General features: G+C 52.9%; 1 protein-coding gene across 5 annotated transcripts in view; it reads right to left on the bottom strand.

Moving 5' to 3' along the window:
• Positions 1–9,910, bottom strand: part of ARHGEF10L (Rho guanine nucleotide exchange factor 10 like) — a 133,143-nt gene extending 123,233 nt beyond the window's left edge. For 2 of the 5 annotated variants that reach the window (XM_016128273.2, XM_016128277.2), the window contains exon 1: positions 9,749–9,908. The gene's annotated coding sequence lies outside the window, so the exon portion shown is untranslated. Of the gene's footprint in view, positions 1–9,748 lie in introns of all 5 variants that reach the window. The other 3 variants (XM_016128278.2, XM_016128279.2, XM_016128280.2) reach the window with 3 other exon arrangements.
• Positions 9,911–18,086: the final 8,176 nt, after the last annotated feature.

The raw sequence follows: 18,086 nt of genomic DNA, 5'->3' as shown, positions 1-18,086 counted from the left end.
GCCCCGGTTTGCAGCTGGTGTGTGCCGGCTGGGCAGAAGCCACCTCTCGGGCCTCTCCCCGCTCCGTAAGGCGAGGACAGTTACGGCCCCTGGACCTCAGGTACTGTAAGAATGCAATGGGCTGGTCCCCCAGAGTGCTCGCACAGTGCCTGGCGCGTGAAGGTGAGTTCCTTGCACTTTACATCTGGGGAAGGAAAGGGAGAGGTGGCCGTGACGTGGGGCCCAGAGCCATCTGACCTGGCCCAGCTGCAGTCGCTGCTGCCGTGGGGACCGAGTACCCCCGACGCCAAGCTCCCAGCTGGCTGGGATGCTCACCAGCGCCGGCCCCAGCGGCCCAGCGCCCGGAGGAAGGCGGGCCCCGCGGAGTCGGGAGTGGGAGCTCTGCCCCACCACGCCATCGCGGACAGGCCGCTGGCCTCTCCGATCCGCTTCCTCCTCCACACAAAGCGGGGCCCAGGAACACCGGCTTCCGTCGTTCTGGGGACCCAGCAATCTCTGCCCCTTCTTAGCGGCTGCAAATGACCTCTCCTGGGTGGGCCACCTTAGTGAGACTGTACCCCACCCCCCCCCCGGTCAAGAAAGATGTCACTGAGAACCATGAGGCCATCAGACAAGGTTGTCCCCATGTATACTCTAAATCTACCCCAATTTCACCCATTTCCTAAGAAGCCACCTCATCCGCCACCCCATCATCAAGCTGGGTACCACACCCCCCCTCTTATTTGCATAAAGATCCAGCTCCCGTAGCTGCCCCATGTGTCTCGTCCCCTCTGGGGCAGTCCTGGCCACCAGCACAAACCTTTCTCCTGGGTCCCCCTACTTCCCATCCAACAGAGACCTCTTTCCCCAAGCCCCCCTCACTTATCCAGCGTCTCAGAAGCTGTCCACACGCTGTCTCTCCTTCCTCACCTCCCATCCTCCTGGTCCTCTCCCCCTGCAGGTTCCAGCCTCATCACTCCTCCAAAGCTGCTCTTACAAACAGGCCCAAGCTGCCTCTCTGCTGCCAAACCCAGTGGCCACTCTTCTGTCTCATCTACTTAAACTCTCGCTGGCCTGCAGCCCTGTCGGCCACTAGCTCTTTTCTGAGACAATCTACTGTGTGCACATCCCAGAGACCCCACTCTCCTCTCTCCTCCCAGGCCGCTGGCTGCCCCTTCCCTCCCCCTCGGCTCCTCCTCCTTACCCCGACCTCTGGGTGGGCCCGTCTGTCCATCTACGCCCAAGTTTCCACCCCAGCCCAGAGGCCCCTAGCTAATCCCATCACGTCGCATTGGGCTGTTCCTTTCACAGGATTTACTATGTGACATTATAAATGAAGAGGGGTGACATAGTAGACCTAACAAGTTGAGGGGGGCCGCGTGGGCAGGCTTGGCAAGCTCGGTGATCAAAAGTAACCACACAGATGGTCTGATCATAAATTCCTAACTGGGCAGGTCATGGCGGGCAGGCACGTCCCAGGCCTGCAGCTTCCTTAGCAAAGGTCAGCCGTTACCTGAAGCAAACCCTGTCCGTTGTCCTTACGCATCTAGGACAACACACATTTGAAATATCAGAGAGATTCTCTTTTCCAGACCCTTCGAAGGCACGGCCGCCAGCGCCGCGGCACGAGACCACGAAACCCCTCTCCGTTATCTTACTGAGAGCATGCCATCTCTTGTGCTGTAGTGCAGCGGTCCCCAACCTTTTTGGTACTAGGGACCAGCGCTCCTAATAAGGCTCTAATGCCCGATGATCTGAGGTGGAGCTGAGGCGGCGGTGCTGGCGCTGGGAGCAGCTGCAGATACAGATGGAGCTCCACTCACTTGTCCGCCGCTCACCTGCTGCTGTGCGGCCTGGTCCGTACCAGGCACTGGTCCCGGTCCACAGCCCGGGGGGTTATGGACCCCTGCTCCAGATGTTAGATGTTCGCTCTCCTGCACCCACCAATGTAAAAGAAGCACGTGTCTCTCCATTTTGCTTTTTATCCACCCCCAGTGGTTTCCCCACCTGGCTTTCTCCCGCCTCCTTAATCCGCCACCCACGGATTCCATGGGACCTTTCTCGCGTCCTCTCCTTTGAGTCCTAATGCAGAGACAGAAGGGCCAAACTGCCACTCACGCTCCAAACTGCCACTCTCTGGAGCGTGTTCTCTTGCTCCCAGGCGTGTCCTCAAAGACGCTGGTGCAAACAAACTTAGAACCCTTTTCCACAGGCTGGACATTCTTCCACAGACAACACGCGGTTGCCGTATTAATTCGTGTGATCCGTCTGGTTTTCGTCTCCTCTGCCATCGCCTAAGGCCCACGGGGCAAGGCTACGTACAGGCGGCTGGTTCACGGACGCGACGACGCCCACAGCGCGAAGCTCTCCCGTGGGCCGGGCGCTGTCCCAAGCCCCCGACCTGCACTTTCTCCTTAAGTCCTCCCCACACATGACACAGCCACCAGTGTAATCCCCGTTTTACAGATGAGAAAACCAAGATATAGAGGAAGCAAGTGAGTTACCCGAGGTCCAACACAGAAAGAGGCCCAGCAGGAAGAAGAGCGCCCATTTACGCCCCCGAGGCCAACACAGGCCGGGCCCTGTGTGGACCCTAAACAACGACTTGCTGAATGAGCAAACCAGTCACCGAATAAATGAATGCTATACGCTGCAACACCGAGAGAGGCGGGCTTTGGGTAGTGGATAAAGGGAGGTGTTAATTTTTCTATGTATTTTCCAGGTTTTCTTCAATTGGTCATGTAATACATGCATAATTTAAAGTACAGTAACCCTTTATTTTTAAATGCAATGCAAAGGTTCTGGGTAATGTCTTGGTTCAGGAATATTTTTCTTCAATTTTCAGAGACTGTCATTCCTCTACTTAATTTAAACCATTGTTTTTCTAGTGAAATTGAATAAGAAGCCCGCATTTTTAAAGCTCTAAGTCTGCCCACTTCAGACAATGAAGAGAGGGAAGTAATGAGAACTGGTCCTCCCCTCGCCTCCCGGGCTAATGGCTGAGAGTCAGGGATGCATACCAATCAGGCAGCCTCTGGAAGAGGGAATTTTATAGAGGCCAAGAGGCCAGGCTCTGCAGGAGAATGTCCAGACCCAGAAATGCCACCTTGCCTAGGGCCCTGTGCACCGTCGTGGGCAGGAGCCACCTCCAACCACCTGCCCTGCCCCAGACTGAGAATGTCCTTGCAAATAAGGTGGTAGTGAGGCCTGAGCCAAGGCAGGTGAGTGGGAAGATGAACTGAACCCCTTGGCAGGGGGCTCGGTGCCAGGCTCTAACCAAGAGGTGGGCACAAGAAGTAATCAACTGTCCTTCCCTACTTACCGCAGCATATGGGCACTCTGACTTGAGGGGACATCGAAGGCACAGCCAGGCCAGACCCTGAAGGGGGGGGGGGGGGGCACTGCCCTAGGACATCGGACTGGGAACCTAGGGCTCTGGGGCAAGCAGGACAAGGTTAACCTGTGCTGCCTCCATCCCTCACAGGTGCATGATCTGGGCAAGTAGGATGACTGCCTCGAGCCTCTGCCTCATCGGGGGCAAAATGGAGCTGATGACACAATCCGCCTCTCAGGATGGCCGAGGACTAAACAAGATCCCACGAGCCACATGCCTGCCAACGTGCCTGCCACTCTGTAAATAAGACCTATTAGTACAGCTCTCTCCATAAATATGAGCCATTATTATTAGCTCTTTCCTGACAGCAGGCCTAGGGGCCCATCTGGGCACTGGGGTTCTATTCCAGGCCTTGACCCAAAAACCACAGGGCAATGAACCCAGCTAAGTGTATAAAAAAAAATAAATAAATAAATTTAAAAAAACATCGATTTCAAACAAAGAATGGCAAAGTATGTAGAGACTGCAGACCAGCGGTGAATCTTCTCTCCCTCCCCGCCTCAAAGAGAAAAGGAAAACAGAATAAAGGCGGGATTATAGAAAGAGCTCACTACCTAGTTTGAATCCTGCCGCTTACAAACATTGTGACCTTGAGAAGGTCACTCAAACTTAGACTCGGTTTCCTCATCTATAAGATGTGATAACAGTACTTATCTGCAGGGTCAGTATAGCAATTAAATGAACTGATGCATGGAAAATGTCTGGCACGTTGAGGCATAAAGTAAACACGAGTTGTCTTTTAAATAAGCTCTCAATTAACCGTCTGCCTAAATGAAGGGCAGAAGTAGCAAAGGTAACGAAAAACACTGGATAACACAATATCGGTTACTTTAATCTTAGGCTTTTCTGCTATTATTGGAGGTGGGAGAAGACAGTTGATCCACCTTCCCAAGTCTGTTTTGCTTGGTGTGATATTAAAATGAAAATCTTTTTGGAGAATCCACCGGCCACCGATGCCAGGGCTGAAACGGCAGCGAGCTTGGGGATAACAAGGGATTACCAAGAAACCTTCAAGACCTGCAGGGTAGGGCGTGACCCACAGAGTACTATGACCCTGGCGGGTGAGGTCTGGTGCCCAGACCTTTTGGTGGGGCCCAGGTGATGCTGTACCCTCTGACCTGAGGAAGATTCTGCACTTGCCCTGCTCTGACACGAGCCCTGCAGACTTTTGCTTCGCCTGACACTCAAGCCAGACTGACCTCCCAACAGCTCGTGCCTCTGAGCCCTGGCGCACTCTGTTTCTTCGACCCAGACCCTTTTCTCTCCCCCTCCTCCATTCTCCTGCTATATCCTGCTCACACATCACTGTATGTAACTGTGTACGCGTCCACCTGCCAACCAGCGCTCACAGACTGGACAAGAGCTATGGCTCTTGTAAAGAGATGTCCACTCGACACTCCGGCTCTGCTCTCTTATGCTGTCCCTGAGTCCAGGTGCAAGGCTCATGCCTGCTGTGTCCTCAGCCTCTCCCAGACAGCTCTGCCCACCAGGGTCCTGGACATCACACCTTCACCAGCCCTGAGCTACATGACTTGTCCACTGTGTCCTTGGACCACCCCTGGTTTGCCTCCCAGATGCCTGGGTGCCCTGCGTGCAGTTATCCAATCAATGGCAAAGTAGGCTCTCAATTAACTTAATCCTACCCTCTTCTCAGTGCACGGTAAAATAACTCAGTTTCCTGAGGGAGAGGTCATTTGAGGGCGATTCACAACCCCAAACACCACAGTCGCCCAGCCCAGAGCTGCCTCTCTCACTCTGCACCCCGTGAGGTCTCTAAACCAGCCCTGGAGTGATGTCATACCAGAATGTGAGCTCCAGGGAGGGGCTGTCCCCAAATTACTCACTGCTGGATCCCCACAGTGATCTGACAAATGGTTAACAACAGACTCTGGGGCAGGAGGGGCCCTGATTTGCAGTGTTTGCCCATTTCTGTGGTGTAAATACTCTCATTATGGCCAATTTCGAGCACCAAGGTGGCACCCCCAAACAGAGTGGGGAAGAGATGTGAACAGACACCAGTATACACATTACACAGTCATGTGCCATTTAATGACGAGGTGCACTGAGAAATACATCGTTAGGCAACTACATCATGTGAACACCACAGAGCATGTACATCGTGCGAACATCAGAGCGCACTCACACAAACCCAGGCGGGACAGCCTACCGCACACCTAGGCTGTATGGTCCAGCCGGCTGCTCCTGGCTACAAGCCCGTACAGCATGTCACTGTATGTAATGCTGCAGGCAACTGCCACAAAACAGTAAGTACTTGTGAATATAAACACACCAAACATAGAAAAGCTACGGTAAAAATACGGTATGAAAGATACGAATGGCACAGCTGCACAGGGCGCTCAGCGTGAAAGGGGCTGGCAGGCCTGCGAGTCGCTCTGGGGGAGTCGTGAGTGAGGGGGAGCGGGTGCGAAGGCCTCGGACGTCACCGTGCACCCCTGAAGACATATAAACCCTGCCCCTCAAGCCTCCCACCCAGCCTGCGTCTGACAGGGCCAGACATAGAACATGGACACTGTCAATGCTGCCCCATGAACAGGGACTTGGGCGGGACCGATCGGAAATATGGAGGAGAAACTGGGTGGGTGGGGCACAGATCACCTCAATAGTAAGTGTCGGGAGGGAGTAGAGGTGGCCCGAGGACCAGTGGGAGTTAGAAATGAAGATGGAGATAAAGAGGAACACGGGGGATTGTCATGGCAACGTGGGTTTGGCCACTGCATGTGGGAGCAATGGATTAAGGAACTTTGTGGGGGGCGGGGCGGTGGGGGGAGCTGTTTAACATGGAGAGGGTGTGGAAGCGAGGACTCGATATTCTGACTCTGGAAATTCGTCTCTGGTCCCACCGACCCCATTTGGCACAGAGGACTCTCTCTGGCATATCTGTGCTTTACGCCATTACGACCTGAAAATATTTTCCAAGTTCAGGGACAGGCTGGCTTCGCACTGCCACAGAAAGCCTTCGCCACGACGGCAGTGGCACTCGGTACTCGACAAGGTCGCTCCTGGGGACCTGCGTCCCTCTGCAGGGTCTCCGGTCCTCAGCCACAAATCGACAGCACTGTACTCTGAAGACCGCCGGGCCGGACCGGGGAGGGCTGCAGCACCCTCTGAATACGTAGCACTGGGGACAGGCTCCTCTGTGCCAAGACAGGCCAGTGTGACTGACCGGGGTGGCATCCGTGTCTCAGAACTGAGGCGCTGCGAGTGGAGGGGCTCTGTCGCCGCGCTCAGAGATGCTGCTCCTGTCAGGGGGAAATATTCCTCCTGACCCACACATTCTTCCGTTTCTTACGAGAAATCCAGCTCCATTGTAATCTTATGGGACCATAATCCTATGTGCTGTGTGTCACTGACCAAAACATCATTACATAGAGCATGACTGTGTACACACACACACACGATACATATAACCACCACAAACACATAGGTAATAGTAAAATACAGTGAAACAATTAGGAAGTACTATGTTTTGAGAATTTATTGTCCCTGTTTCTAGTATAACTGATTTAATTATAAATTTATATACTAAACAATTTTTTTATAAAGTCTGTGTTTAACTGCTCACAAAATTCCGAAAATTTAGTTTTCATGCTTCGGTACGAACTGGCTCCAGCACACCACTGCCCAGGGCCCGGCACAGCCTCTGTAAGGAAAGCCACTTCTGGACACTCTATCAGCTTAGGACCCCAAAGGAAGGTGGCTCTGATGTCCTCCAGCGAGGCAAAGAGAAACCAAAGTGCTCTCCGGGGACACGTGGCCAGAAAGGAACTGAGCCCCGGCAGTACCGTGGGGTGGATGGAGAACTTTGGCCCACTCTGCTGATTATGAACCTGATTCTTTTTCCTGGACTTCAGACCTGTTAAGGGCAAAGACAGTGGCCTATTTACCACTGTCCAGCCAGGTGACGAGAACAGGCACTACAGACAGCCTTTGGAGAAAAAGTAAGGTCTAGGGGGTCCGGGAGACCGAGGCTTCAGTCCTTCGCTGACTAACCATGACCTTGAGTAGTCAGTTAAGGCTGCGGTTCATTTTCCTCATCTGTAAAATGGGTGTGAACCCATCTCCCCTGCAGAATTATCCAGGCTGTTGTAGAAACAAAGAGACAGTGGACGTGAAAGAGCAAGATGCATCTAAGTTCCTACTACCATATATAAACATCACCCGCTTTCTCTCTGCTAAACTTATCTAAGAAGATTATATGCTTTCCACTCTGCTCTTTCCCACTGTTTAAGAGACCACATATGTGAAGCAACTATCCCAACATCTGGCATGTACTCGAGATTATAAATATCTGTTCATTCACTTACTATGTATATAATTAACAGTAGGCCTTCCTCTTACACTGACCTGATACCTGGGCTCCGAGGAGCCCACCAGCGATCCCCACTCTGCAGACTCCTCCCAAGTTAAAACTTGAAATAGAACTTAGGAACTATTGGTTACTGGACATCTGCTTAATCAGCAACTACTGATAGGGCACCTACTATGTGTCAGACACTCTTTGAAGCTGGTAATGTAGGACAGATATGGTTCCTACTCTTGAAGGTTTACAATCCTCTGGGAGATGTAAATAAGCCATCCCTACCACAGCAAAGGCTGGAAGACCATTGTGAACAAGAATTCTCGAGCCAGCCTGGCTGGCGGAAAGGAAGAGATCCCGAGTGAGAAGCGAAGTGATGAAGAATGGGACTGGCTTTCTATGGAGCAAACAGCAAGGGCAAAGGGTCTTTGGTGGAAGAGGAGGAAGCAGGGACCTTGGGAAGGTGAGGGTGATGGAGCAGCGTTAGAATCAGACACAGGCACAACCCGACGCCTCACGAACCAGAGGAGGGTTCTGAGTTTCATCCTGGATCTTGAGGAAGAAGCAGAGCCCCCACCTACAGTCACAAGGAGCCTGAAGATTTCCAGACTGGGCCCTCCTCTCTAGTCTATGTGTTGGAGGCCAGGATGCTGTAGGGCACAGTGATGGATGGATGGACGAATAGACAGATGGACAGATGGATGCTGCAGGTGGTGGCCATGCAAACAGGGCTGCAGGGAAGGGCTGAGCATTTTAATGAGAATGCACAACCTGTCCCCTCTCCCCAGCATCCTAGAAGGAGCAGATGGGGCTTGGGGCAGGTGGGGCGGGGCTTAAGACACTGGGTGGGGCTTTCCCTGATTGAATCTCTCCAGAAGGCTAAGGACTTTTAGGTAATGTCTCAGCTCCAAAGAGAGCAGAAAGTGTCCCCCACCCACCACCACCTCCTTGCTGTGGCCTGAACCGGGGTCCTCAGGTTCTTCCTGACCCCTGCCCAGGGCTCCCACCCTAGGAGAGGAGGAAGGAACACTTCCTACACTCCTGCATCAGGCCTGGGCTCCCTCTCAGAGACCATCCCTGGAGGCCAGGGGGCTAGCCTTCATCCTCAGCGGGACACACCCTGGGCACACTTCCCTGCCTCAAGGAGTGACTAGGCCTGAGTGGGTTCTTTGGTCACGGCCTTCCCACTGACCAGGGCATCTTCCACTCCCACCTCCCCTCCTCCGGGAGACAGCCCCTGTTCGGCCTCTGGGCAGGGGTCCAGGGTGGGAGAGGCTGGCCCAGCACAGAGGCACCAGGGGCATTTCCTGACTTTATGTAATCCTGGGGACCCCCAAGGTCAGTGCAGGGGAAGTTGAACCAGTGATAGCAGGACCTGACGATGCTATGAATTGACGAGAAAGTGAAGCACAGAGTCTGTCTCTCTCTCTCTCTCTCTCTCTCTCTCTCTCTCTCTCTCTCTCTCTCTCTCTCTGATGCACAAAACCCAGTCTGGACTCATGCAGAGGGTCAAGACACCCAAGGGACACAGAGACTCCCATGGGGCATGTCCACATACACTCAAGAGGTACAAATACACATTCCCACTCCAATGACACAAGTAGAGACCCACACACAGAGCGCAGGCGCAGGCTCTGGGGACTCACACCCAAAGATACATCCACAGCAGACAGGCTCCCAGGACACATGCACAGAGACACCAGCTCCTGGGGACACACACTCACCCCCAGGGACACGAGGAAGAGCCAGGCTTCGACTCCACACCCAGAGCCACAGAGATACACACTCGCAGACGACACACCCAGGAACGCCCGGAGAACTCGCCAGACTCACCCTAGGAGAATCAGGGACACACAAAGGTCCTGCGGAAGCAGAGACAAGCAGCGGGGATGGGGCGACCCGGGGGCAACGGGGGCCCCGGACTGGACTGTCAGCGACCCTGGCACGGCGACGTCCCAGGCCCTGGAGACACCTGGCGCCACACATCCCCTCGCGGAGTCCCGAACTGCCGGTGCCCACGACCCCCGGCCCGGATCCCGTCCGCGGGCCGCACTCACCCGCTGCGGCCGCCGGGCCGCCCGGCCGCGCCTTTGTTGTCCGCACCGCTCACAAAGGCGCCGGCGGTTGGCTCCGCTCTTCAGCCGACCGGCCGCCGCGGGCGCCCATGGCCGGGCCGGCCCAGCCCTGCGCCCCGCCGCCCGGCCCGCCGCCGCCGCCGCCGAGCCAATGGCCGCGCCGCGCGCCGCCCGCGAGGTCGCGGCCCCGCCGGGAGTGCGCCCGCCTCGGAGCGGCCTGGTCCAGCCGCCGCGCACGGCGACGCGGCGCCGCCCCCGCCCGCCCGGCCCGCGGTGGCTGAAGTCACCGCTTAACCCCTGGTGGCCGGCCGCGGGCGCCCAGCCCCTGCCGGCGAGGGCGCCCCCGAGGGGTGGGACAGGAAGGAGGGGAGCCCCGCCAAGCGCCCGTGGCGGGAGGGCTGCGGGCCCTCCTGCTGACTCTGCTCCCGTCGCCCTGACCCAACCTCTCACAACGCAGAGGAGGAAACTGAGGCCCGCAGGGGTGGGGCCCCGTCACTCCTTTACTCCCACTGTCCCCTCCTACTTCCCCGTTTCTCCCTTGGAAAAATCCCACACACCATCCTACTCCCCCAGAGGACCCCTGCACACACGCTGGCCGCTTGCTTCTCGCTCGCTTTCAGGAGTTTGTCCAGGGGGTTCCCGGAAGGGTTAGAGTTCCTGGGTGGGCCCCAGGGGAAAACCCAGGGGGTGGATGGCAAACCCAGGCTCAGCGCTGAGAGCCCTCCAGCCCCTCTGGGACTTTGCACCCTGGCCTCAGACAACAACCTCAGTAACCATGACCCGAGCAGCTGCAAGCCTGGAGGGCTTTGAGATCATCTCAGCGAACTGGCCACAGCTCTGCTATGTAGCTCTGCCTTCCTGAGGAAGAAACGGGGGGCTCAGAGCTGTGAGTAACTTGCCAAAGCTCACTCAGCAAGGACCGGGTGCAAGGGAGAGCCTAGCACCTCCTCCCTCCAGCCCCCAAAGCTGTGGAGCGCTGCTTACTCCCTCCCAGAATTCCAAAGAGGGCCTCCAGATATGATGCAAGTAATTACAGTTATCAGGTCATTAATTAAGATTATCCCTGTTGTTATTAAACATTGCCCTGCTACCTCTCAATTTGTGATGAAATTCACACTCAGGCTTATCAGCAATTACTCCTGGGTTGATAATAATGAGTCTGGAGCCTCCAAAGGGCGCAGGTGTATGGGGGCTGAAAACCTTTGTCAGCCTGTGTTCGTTCACATTTGTGCAGCCAGAAAAAAAAAGAAGAAAACCCATTTTTTTTTAAACTGCTCCCTATTTATCACCAGCCTTAGGGGCTAGGAATGAAACAAGGAACCAGACAGACCCCAGCCCTGCCCCCTCAGCTCTCGAAGGCTGGGAGGAGGTGCAAACAAACAGGCCATTACAGTGCAATGAGACAAGCCATGCTCAGGCCATGCTCTCTGAAATCATCTTATTCATTGGTTTGTTTGCTTGTTTATTGTCTTGTTTCACACAGGAACTTAAGGTCCACAGAGCCTGTCCTAAGAGTTGTTCAGATTTGTCTGAAGCCCTAGGTCTAGGGCAATACTAGGCTCACAATAAACAGCCAGCAAATACTTGTTGAGCACTTACTATGTTCCAGACATCATTCTAGGCATACAAGAGGCATCAGTGGACAAAACAGGCATGGCCCTTGCCCTACTGGAGCTTCCATTCCAGGGGTGAATAAATAGTGGAGGTGACAGCAGAGAAGAAAGTTTCCGAATGCCAGCAAAGCAGCAAGAATATCTTCAGATATCCCATCAAGTGGCCTCAAGGCTCCTAGCATGAAGCCTTGGACCAGAATTTAGGTGTTCTGGACCTGCATTCACAACCTACTCTATTCCCATCCCTGACTATTTTATTTCCCTCTGGGGCCCCAAGCCCTTCTGTGTCTTTCTGGCTGAATCCATGCCTCCTCTTTGGTTGCACTAAGGCTTACCTTCCCTCCCAGAATCATCAGAAGGCCCAGAATCCCCCAGGAAGCCTCCCCCATGGCCTCTGTTCCCTGACCGCTTCTTCTCAACTCTACAGCACTCCAAGCTCTGGTTAATTGCTTTTGTTGTTTTGTTGAATGGGCTCTGGGCATGTACTTACTTGAACTGTCTCTCCAGGCTTGAGGGCAGGGACCATACTCCAGGTCCCCATCATGCCCTCAGAGCCCAGCACAAGTTGGGATCATTAAAGGATCATAATAGATTCCTGTGGACATCCTCAAAGCTTTATCAGTAGAACTCTCTGGCTCCAGGGTTGCAATCCACCAGCTCATAGAAAAATTGGAACCCACGAAACATTTTGTTTTGCCCACAGTTGTTGTTAATTAATTACCAACATTTAACAATTGGGAGATTTCCCATAAAAAGCCAGATTGCTGGCTTCTCTTAACAAATCTGAAGATCTGGTCATGCCAGGCCCTCATTCTCATGTGGCCATACGCTGCAGGCCCCAGGAAACCATGGCCCCTTACACAGAGCTGTGCACGCCACCCTCCCAGCCCTGTGTCACCCACCTGACTTGGAGGCCTCTCCTCTATGAATTAGCATTTTCCTTTCATTTCCCCCTCTGCATTCGACTTTTATGAGAAAGAAAACACAGACTTGAGAATAAATGAGCCAGCAGCCCACGCCTTTCAGGCCCACCCAAGCCCCAGGCCAGGCCACCTCCTGCATTCCTACAGACACCCCTTCTCCCTCACCTCCCCAGCTTCACATTCGATGCTCCACGGCACAAACGAATGTGCAAGGTGTTTCACTGGAGACACCTGGGCCCACACAGCCCATGCCGCTCCTTCTGCCTGGAATGCAGTTGCTGCTCTATCCTCCGACAACCGTGGCTGACCGCTTTATGATGCTCTCAAATGATACCTTCTCAAGGATCTCTTCTCTCGTGCCCCCAGACTTGACTCCAGGGCCCCCAGTGTGCTACACTCCCCATGTCAGTGTGCCCACCCTACTATGCTGTACGGTGTATTTGTTCCAAGTCTTCCCCAGACTGCGAGTCCTTGGGGGCTGGGACTCTGCTGGGTCATTCGTGGTGGAACCCCCAACATCTGGGACGGAGCCTAGTAGAGTATAGGCACAAGACAAATATTTACCTAGTTGAATGAATGGGTTTCAATAGCCACAAAGGGAACAGAAAGAATCTCTGGGAACATTTCCATGTCCCAGAACATTCGATTAACCAGAATTTCCCACACGCCGAGCATTCTGGTAAGGACGGGATTTACTGTGCAAGCATAATCGTTAATGATACATCTGAATGGGCCTGGGACCCTGTTCTCCCTCATCTCCATCACTGACCTGAGAAAGAGGGAGGAACGGAGGGGGGGAGTGCAGGGGTGGTATTTTCCGTTGGCTAAAGAGGCCGGATTACATTCTGATTATAAATGAGGGTGACAGGGTCTGTCTAACCAAGATGAAACCCCCTTCCCATACAGTACTGTCCCTGTTCAGTATAGCAGGCATTTTGAAGCGGGCTGGGATGTACTAAGCAACCCCCCAAGCATCCCAGTTCCTCACAACCCAAGGCCTGCATTTGTGGGAAGGAAGCTGAGGGCAAAGGTACAGCCACAGGTGGAGGTGGTTCCGGGGCGCAGGTGAGGAGGGAAACTTGACTTCTCTGAGACCACTTTACGGGCCCTGGTGTCAGGGAGAGGCCAGTCTGAGTTCTCCTAAGATAGCCATGGGCGGGTGGATAGCTCATGTCCAGTGGGCTGGACATGGACACAGTACAGGGCTCTGGGGCTGATTCCACTCTAAGCTTTCTGTAGGACCCTGAAAATAGCCCTCAACCTCTTTCATTTGGTCCCACTGCCTATAAAATGAGAACACTAATCTTTTGGCCCTCTTCTATCTCATAAGATTTTGAAGGCTCAATCCTATATAGCCTAACAAAGCTCTTTCAACTTCTCACTGACACAATTAAATGTGCTGTTTGATACTATATTATCATAAACAGTCATAACTATTATTTATGAGTGGCAACCTAAGGTAGCAGCAGTCAAGAATTCAAACTCTTGGAATTCTCACTGTTACAGAAGGGAACTATAAAAATGGAAAAAGAGAAGAGTAGAATGAACCCAGTGGTGTTGGACTGGAACTGGAAGTATAGACGTGAGCTCATAGTTCTGTTCATCAAGAGGATCAGGGAGCAGGAACAACCCAATAGCAATGAGCACACTTAGCAGCTGGATCATGGATTCTAAGTACCACTCTCTTCTAAAAGGAACCAGAGCTCCTTGGGAAAATGGCTGATTCCAGGGGAAGAACAAGTTGAGCCTGAAACATATTGTGCCAGAAATTAATAAATTGTTCAAGAAGTGATGGAAATATAGCAAAAGGACACAGAAACCAGCTTAAAGAGACTTTGAAGAGTCACACTGAGGACAATGTGAGCAACAAATAATAATTGTAAGAATTTATATTCTGTTGCCTATAACAGGAAACCAAGAATCCATACTGCTGGAAGGAAGGAAGTAAGTAAATAAATAAATCAAAAGCTAGGAGTGGCTGTTGACATATTCTCAAAGTACTTCCCCACAAAATAGTTATCAGCCACAAAGGGAGAAAGACCAACTGTACAGCAGAAAAACCGAGCAGGCACCTCCTCACCCGAGTGATCAACCTGGGTTAAATGACCAGTCACGAGATCTTTGGATGTCATGAGTCTCCTAATGTGACATACTAAAAGATACAATGTCACTTCCTAATATTCCTGCCAAAGATGCACAACTCACATAATGATGAGCAAACGTCAAACAAACGCAAACTGAGGGACATCTCTCTAAATGTCATCTCAAATGCCAAGGTCACAAAAGTCAAGGAAAGACTGAGAAACTTTTCCCTACTGAAGGAAACTAAAGAGACTCAGCAAATAAATGCCATGTGTGGTTCCGAGCTCGATCTTTTTCCTATAAAGGACGTTATTGGAACAATTGGGAAAACGTAAATAGGATCTGGGGATTCGGTGGTAGAAATGTTTTGTGTAATTTCCTGATTTTGAAGGTTGTATCATGGTCATGTAGGAGCACGTCCTGGTTTGTAGGAAATACACATGAAAATGTCCAGAGTTACGGAACATCGTCAGCAGTTTCCTCTTAAATGCCTCAGAGGGAAAAAGCTATACTTGCAGATTTTCAGTACGCTTGAAGTTTGAAGCCAGGAGCCCGTGCTAACCTAGAGCAAGTCGCTTAATTCTCTGAGCCTCAGTTTCATTATCCGTATAATGTGAGTGGTAGTAATACCTACCCCATGGTGTAGTTTAAAGAATTCAACGAGGTAGTATTTGTGGGCTATTTGGCACAGAACTGGGCTTAGGTACATATTTCAAAATTTTGAAGAGCTATATATTTTTTTTTCTTTTTCTTTGTGCAGTTCCCATTCCCAGAAAAAGTACCAGGGTATAGGGTAAGGTGGCAAACTCCAGTGTCTAGGGGGCCGGATAGGGGATGAAAATGGGAGAAGTAGAATGAACGTGTGTGACAACTGACACTAGGTTTCAAGACTGGGGACACCACAGGGAGAGGGGGACCCCTGGAGGCCTGGAAAGCACTGACCCCAAGTGGAGGATGCGGTCACCACCCAGTTCTAATACATACATCACTACGCCTGGTGTCTCCAGAGCTTTCTCTTTTTTTCCCCAAGAGGAACCAGAAATCCGGATTTCTATATGAAATCCCCCGATTTTTAATATTGACAACTATTTCTCGTTTTAAGTGGGCCAATAATTTGTGAGTCAAACAGGCTCCAAGTGCCAGCAGCAGGAGTTCTGAAAGCTTGTCCTGAACACTGAGGAACACGGGAACGCCCCTGTGGGTTGACAGAAAAGAAAACACCAAACCACAGTTCTTCTGCCAGTCTACCAGAGCCTCCGAAGAGGCTGGGGTGGATGTGCCAGGAGGCGTCCGACTCCATGTGCCGTGAAACTCGCTCCTCCCCAGCACAGCTGATTGGACAACAGGGTAAACATCTGACTGAAACTGAGCCAATCCGCCCATTTCTCCCAGGAATTCGGAATTGCCAAGCTTAGAGGCTGAGTCAGTCCAATGACCATGGAGACCGAGCCTGAAAAGATCACGCCGAGCTGGGGCCAGCATTCATCCTGCAACACACCACAGCCAACCAAGTCCAAGCTCAGGTTCCGAGGGTTCAGAAACACCATAGGAAAGAAAGGAGGCGGGGAAAGCAGGAATGCAGAGTAAAGCGGGAGAGAGAGACAATGAGGCAAAGACCCCATAGCCCTGGAAGGCATTCACGGGAAAAATAATAGCAGTAATAATAGCAGACTCTTTCACGGCACTCTCTTGATACCAAGGCTCTGTTTAATCACTGCGCATGTATTAACTCACTTAGTCCTCGCAGCAACCGTACAGAGCAGGTGCTTTTATCCCGTTTTACAGATGAGGAAACTGAGCCACAGGCACATTCTGTCCTAGCCCTGAATGTCCGCCTGAGCGTCTGTCCTGTCGTGTCCTTACAGAGAGCCCCCACCCCCTTCCCTTCCCTTGTATTCACCTGAGTGAATTTTTATTCCTTGAAAGTAAAGAAGCTTGCGATGAGAGGAGGGGTTACTATTCAGGTAGGGCCCGCCGCCCATGGCTACTGTCTTAGTGCACAGCGAGAGAGGATTCTGGGACCAATTAAGGTATTCTCAGACATCCTGCTCTAGCCTTGCTATATCTCCCAAAATGGAAAAGGTGAAGGGAGCAAAGGGGAAGTGTCACAGCCTGGGGCATCGAAGGCAGCTTCAAATACATAAAGACCCTCTGCCAGTAAGCCCAGACCACACAGGCCCTGTGTGCCAGCCCGATCTACATGAGGAGGCCGGCCTCATCCTCCAGGGTCTGCAGTCTCTCCTGGGGATAAGCAGGCAGAGTGCTTGAGGCTGTCTGTGAGCCAAGGGAGGTTGGATTTCTCTGCTTGGGCCCTGGCCAAGGAGCCAGAAAGGACAAAGAGACAAGGTCTTTACTTCCTGGCATCAGGTTACTGCCCGTACCCAGTTACTGCCAGGCGAGGCTCCCAAGCATGAGAGTCGCTGGTCAGCTGACAGCAGGCAGGGCCCCAGGCCTATTCTAGAAACTGCCATAAAGATGAAGAGAATGTGGCACTGGTGGCTGAGGACTGGGAACAGGGAGAGAGCCTGAGGGACAGGGTAAGCCTCCGGCCTTGCCAAGCAGACCAGGATGGGGACCGGGGGTCCAACAGAAGGTCTCCAGGAGGCAAGGTCCTGTGCCCAGGAAGGGAGATGCTGCAGCTGCCCACCCGAGACCATAGTGTCACTCCAGGGGGGCTCAGGCCCCCCTCCCCCACTCGCCGGGGCTGTAGCAGGAGTGCCTGGCCATGGCCGCAGCTTGGCATCAGCCCCAGAAACCTTCAGTATTCCCCAGTTTCACCGCCCAGGGCTGGGAGGTGCCATAAGCTCCCTGGTCTCTCAGATGAAAGAAGCTTTCTAAGAGTCATAAAACCGTCCCCACTAGGAACAATGGGCCCTTATCCTGCTGTGTCCTTCACATAAACTCCCATTAGCAACGCACCAGAAGCTGCAGGCAGGAGTTTTATAGACTGGGATTCTGGACCAGCCCCAGCGTTCATTAACATCGACTCCCTCGCCCTCCATGGAGCCTGCAAAATCACTCCCGATTACAGAGGCCGGCAGTGTGTTCGGCCTCCAGGCCACCCTGCAAGGAAAGGGGCTTTGTCCAGCTTTATGAATAAAGAAACAGAACCAGAGAGGTTAGGTGGCTCGCCCGGGGTCACACAGAGGGAGCGTGAAGGAGCTAGGAAGGAAATCCGGAGTCTGTGCTCCTTGCCCCACACCATGTGGCCTCCAGCTGCGATCACTCGAGTCCTGCCCCATGGAACCCAAGAGGCGAGGCAGAAGGGGTTTCTTGGGTTTTATCCTGGAAATAAGCATCTCGTGAGACCTCGACGTCTTCACCGGGGTGGTCCTGTTGACCTACCCAACGTGTCCGCAGAGAAATAGTGGGCATACTGCTTCAGGAGGGAGAGCACGTCAGGACGTAACACGAATGACCCGAGCCCTTTCCCTCGGATGAAATCAGGGTCTCCCACCGCATCGCACACTCACACTCCTAAAGCGGGTTCACCTCATCCCTCCTCTGAAGGCCAGCAATGAGGACAACACCCCTGTACTGAGCATTTGCAGTGTTCCAGGCCCTGAGCTCTCGTGCATAAACCCATGCTCTCTTCCAAGAACTCTACAGAATGGCCGCTTTCAAGATCCCTTTTTAAAGAGAGTGGGGGAAAAGAAAAGGAAAATCTTAGGGCGGGGGGGGGGATGGGAACCTTTTCCCCTT

This window comes from Rousettus aegyptiacus, unplaced genomic scaffold (genome assembly GCF_014176215.1).
Source record: "Rousettus aegyptiacus isolate mRouAeg1 unplaced genomic scaffold, mRouAeg1.p scaffold_m13_p_1, whole genome shotgun sequence".
NCBI lineage: Eukaryota > Metazoa > Chordata > Mammalia > Chiroptera > Pteropodidae > Rousettus > Rousettus aegyptiacus.
This window is presented reverse-complemented; position numbering and strand designations above follow the sequence as displayed.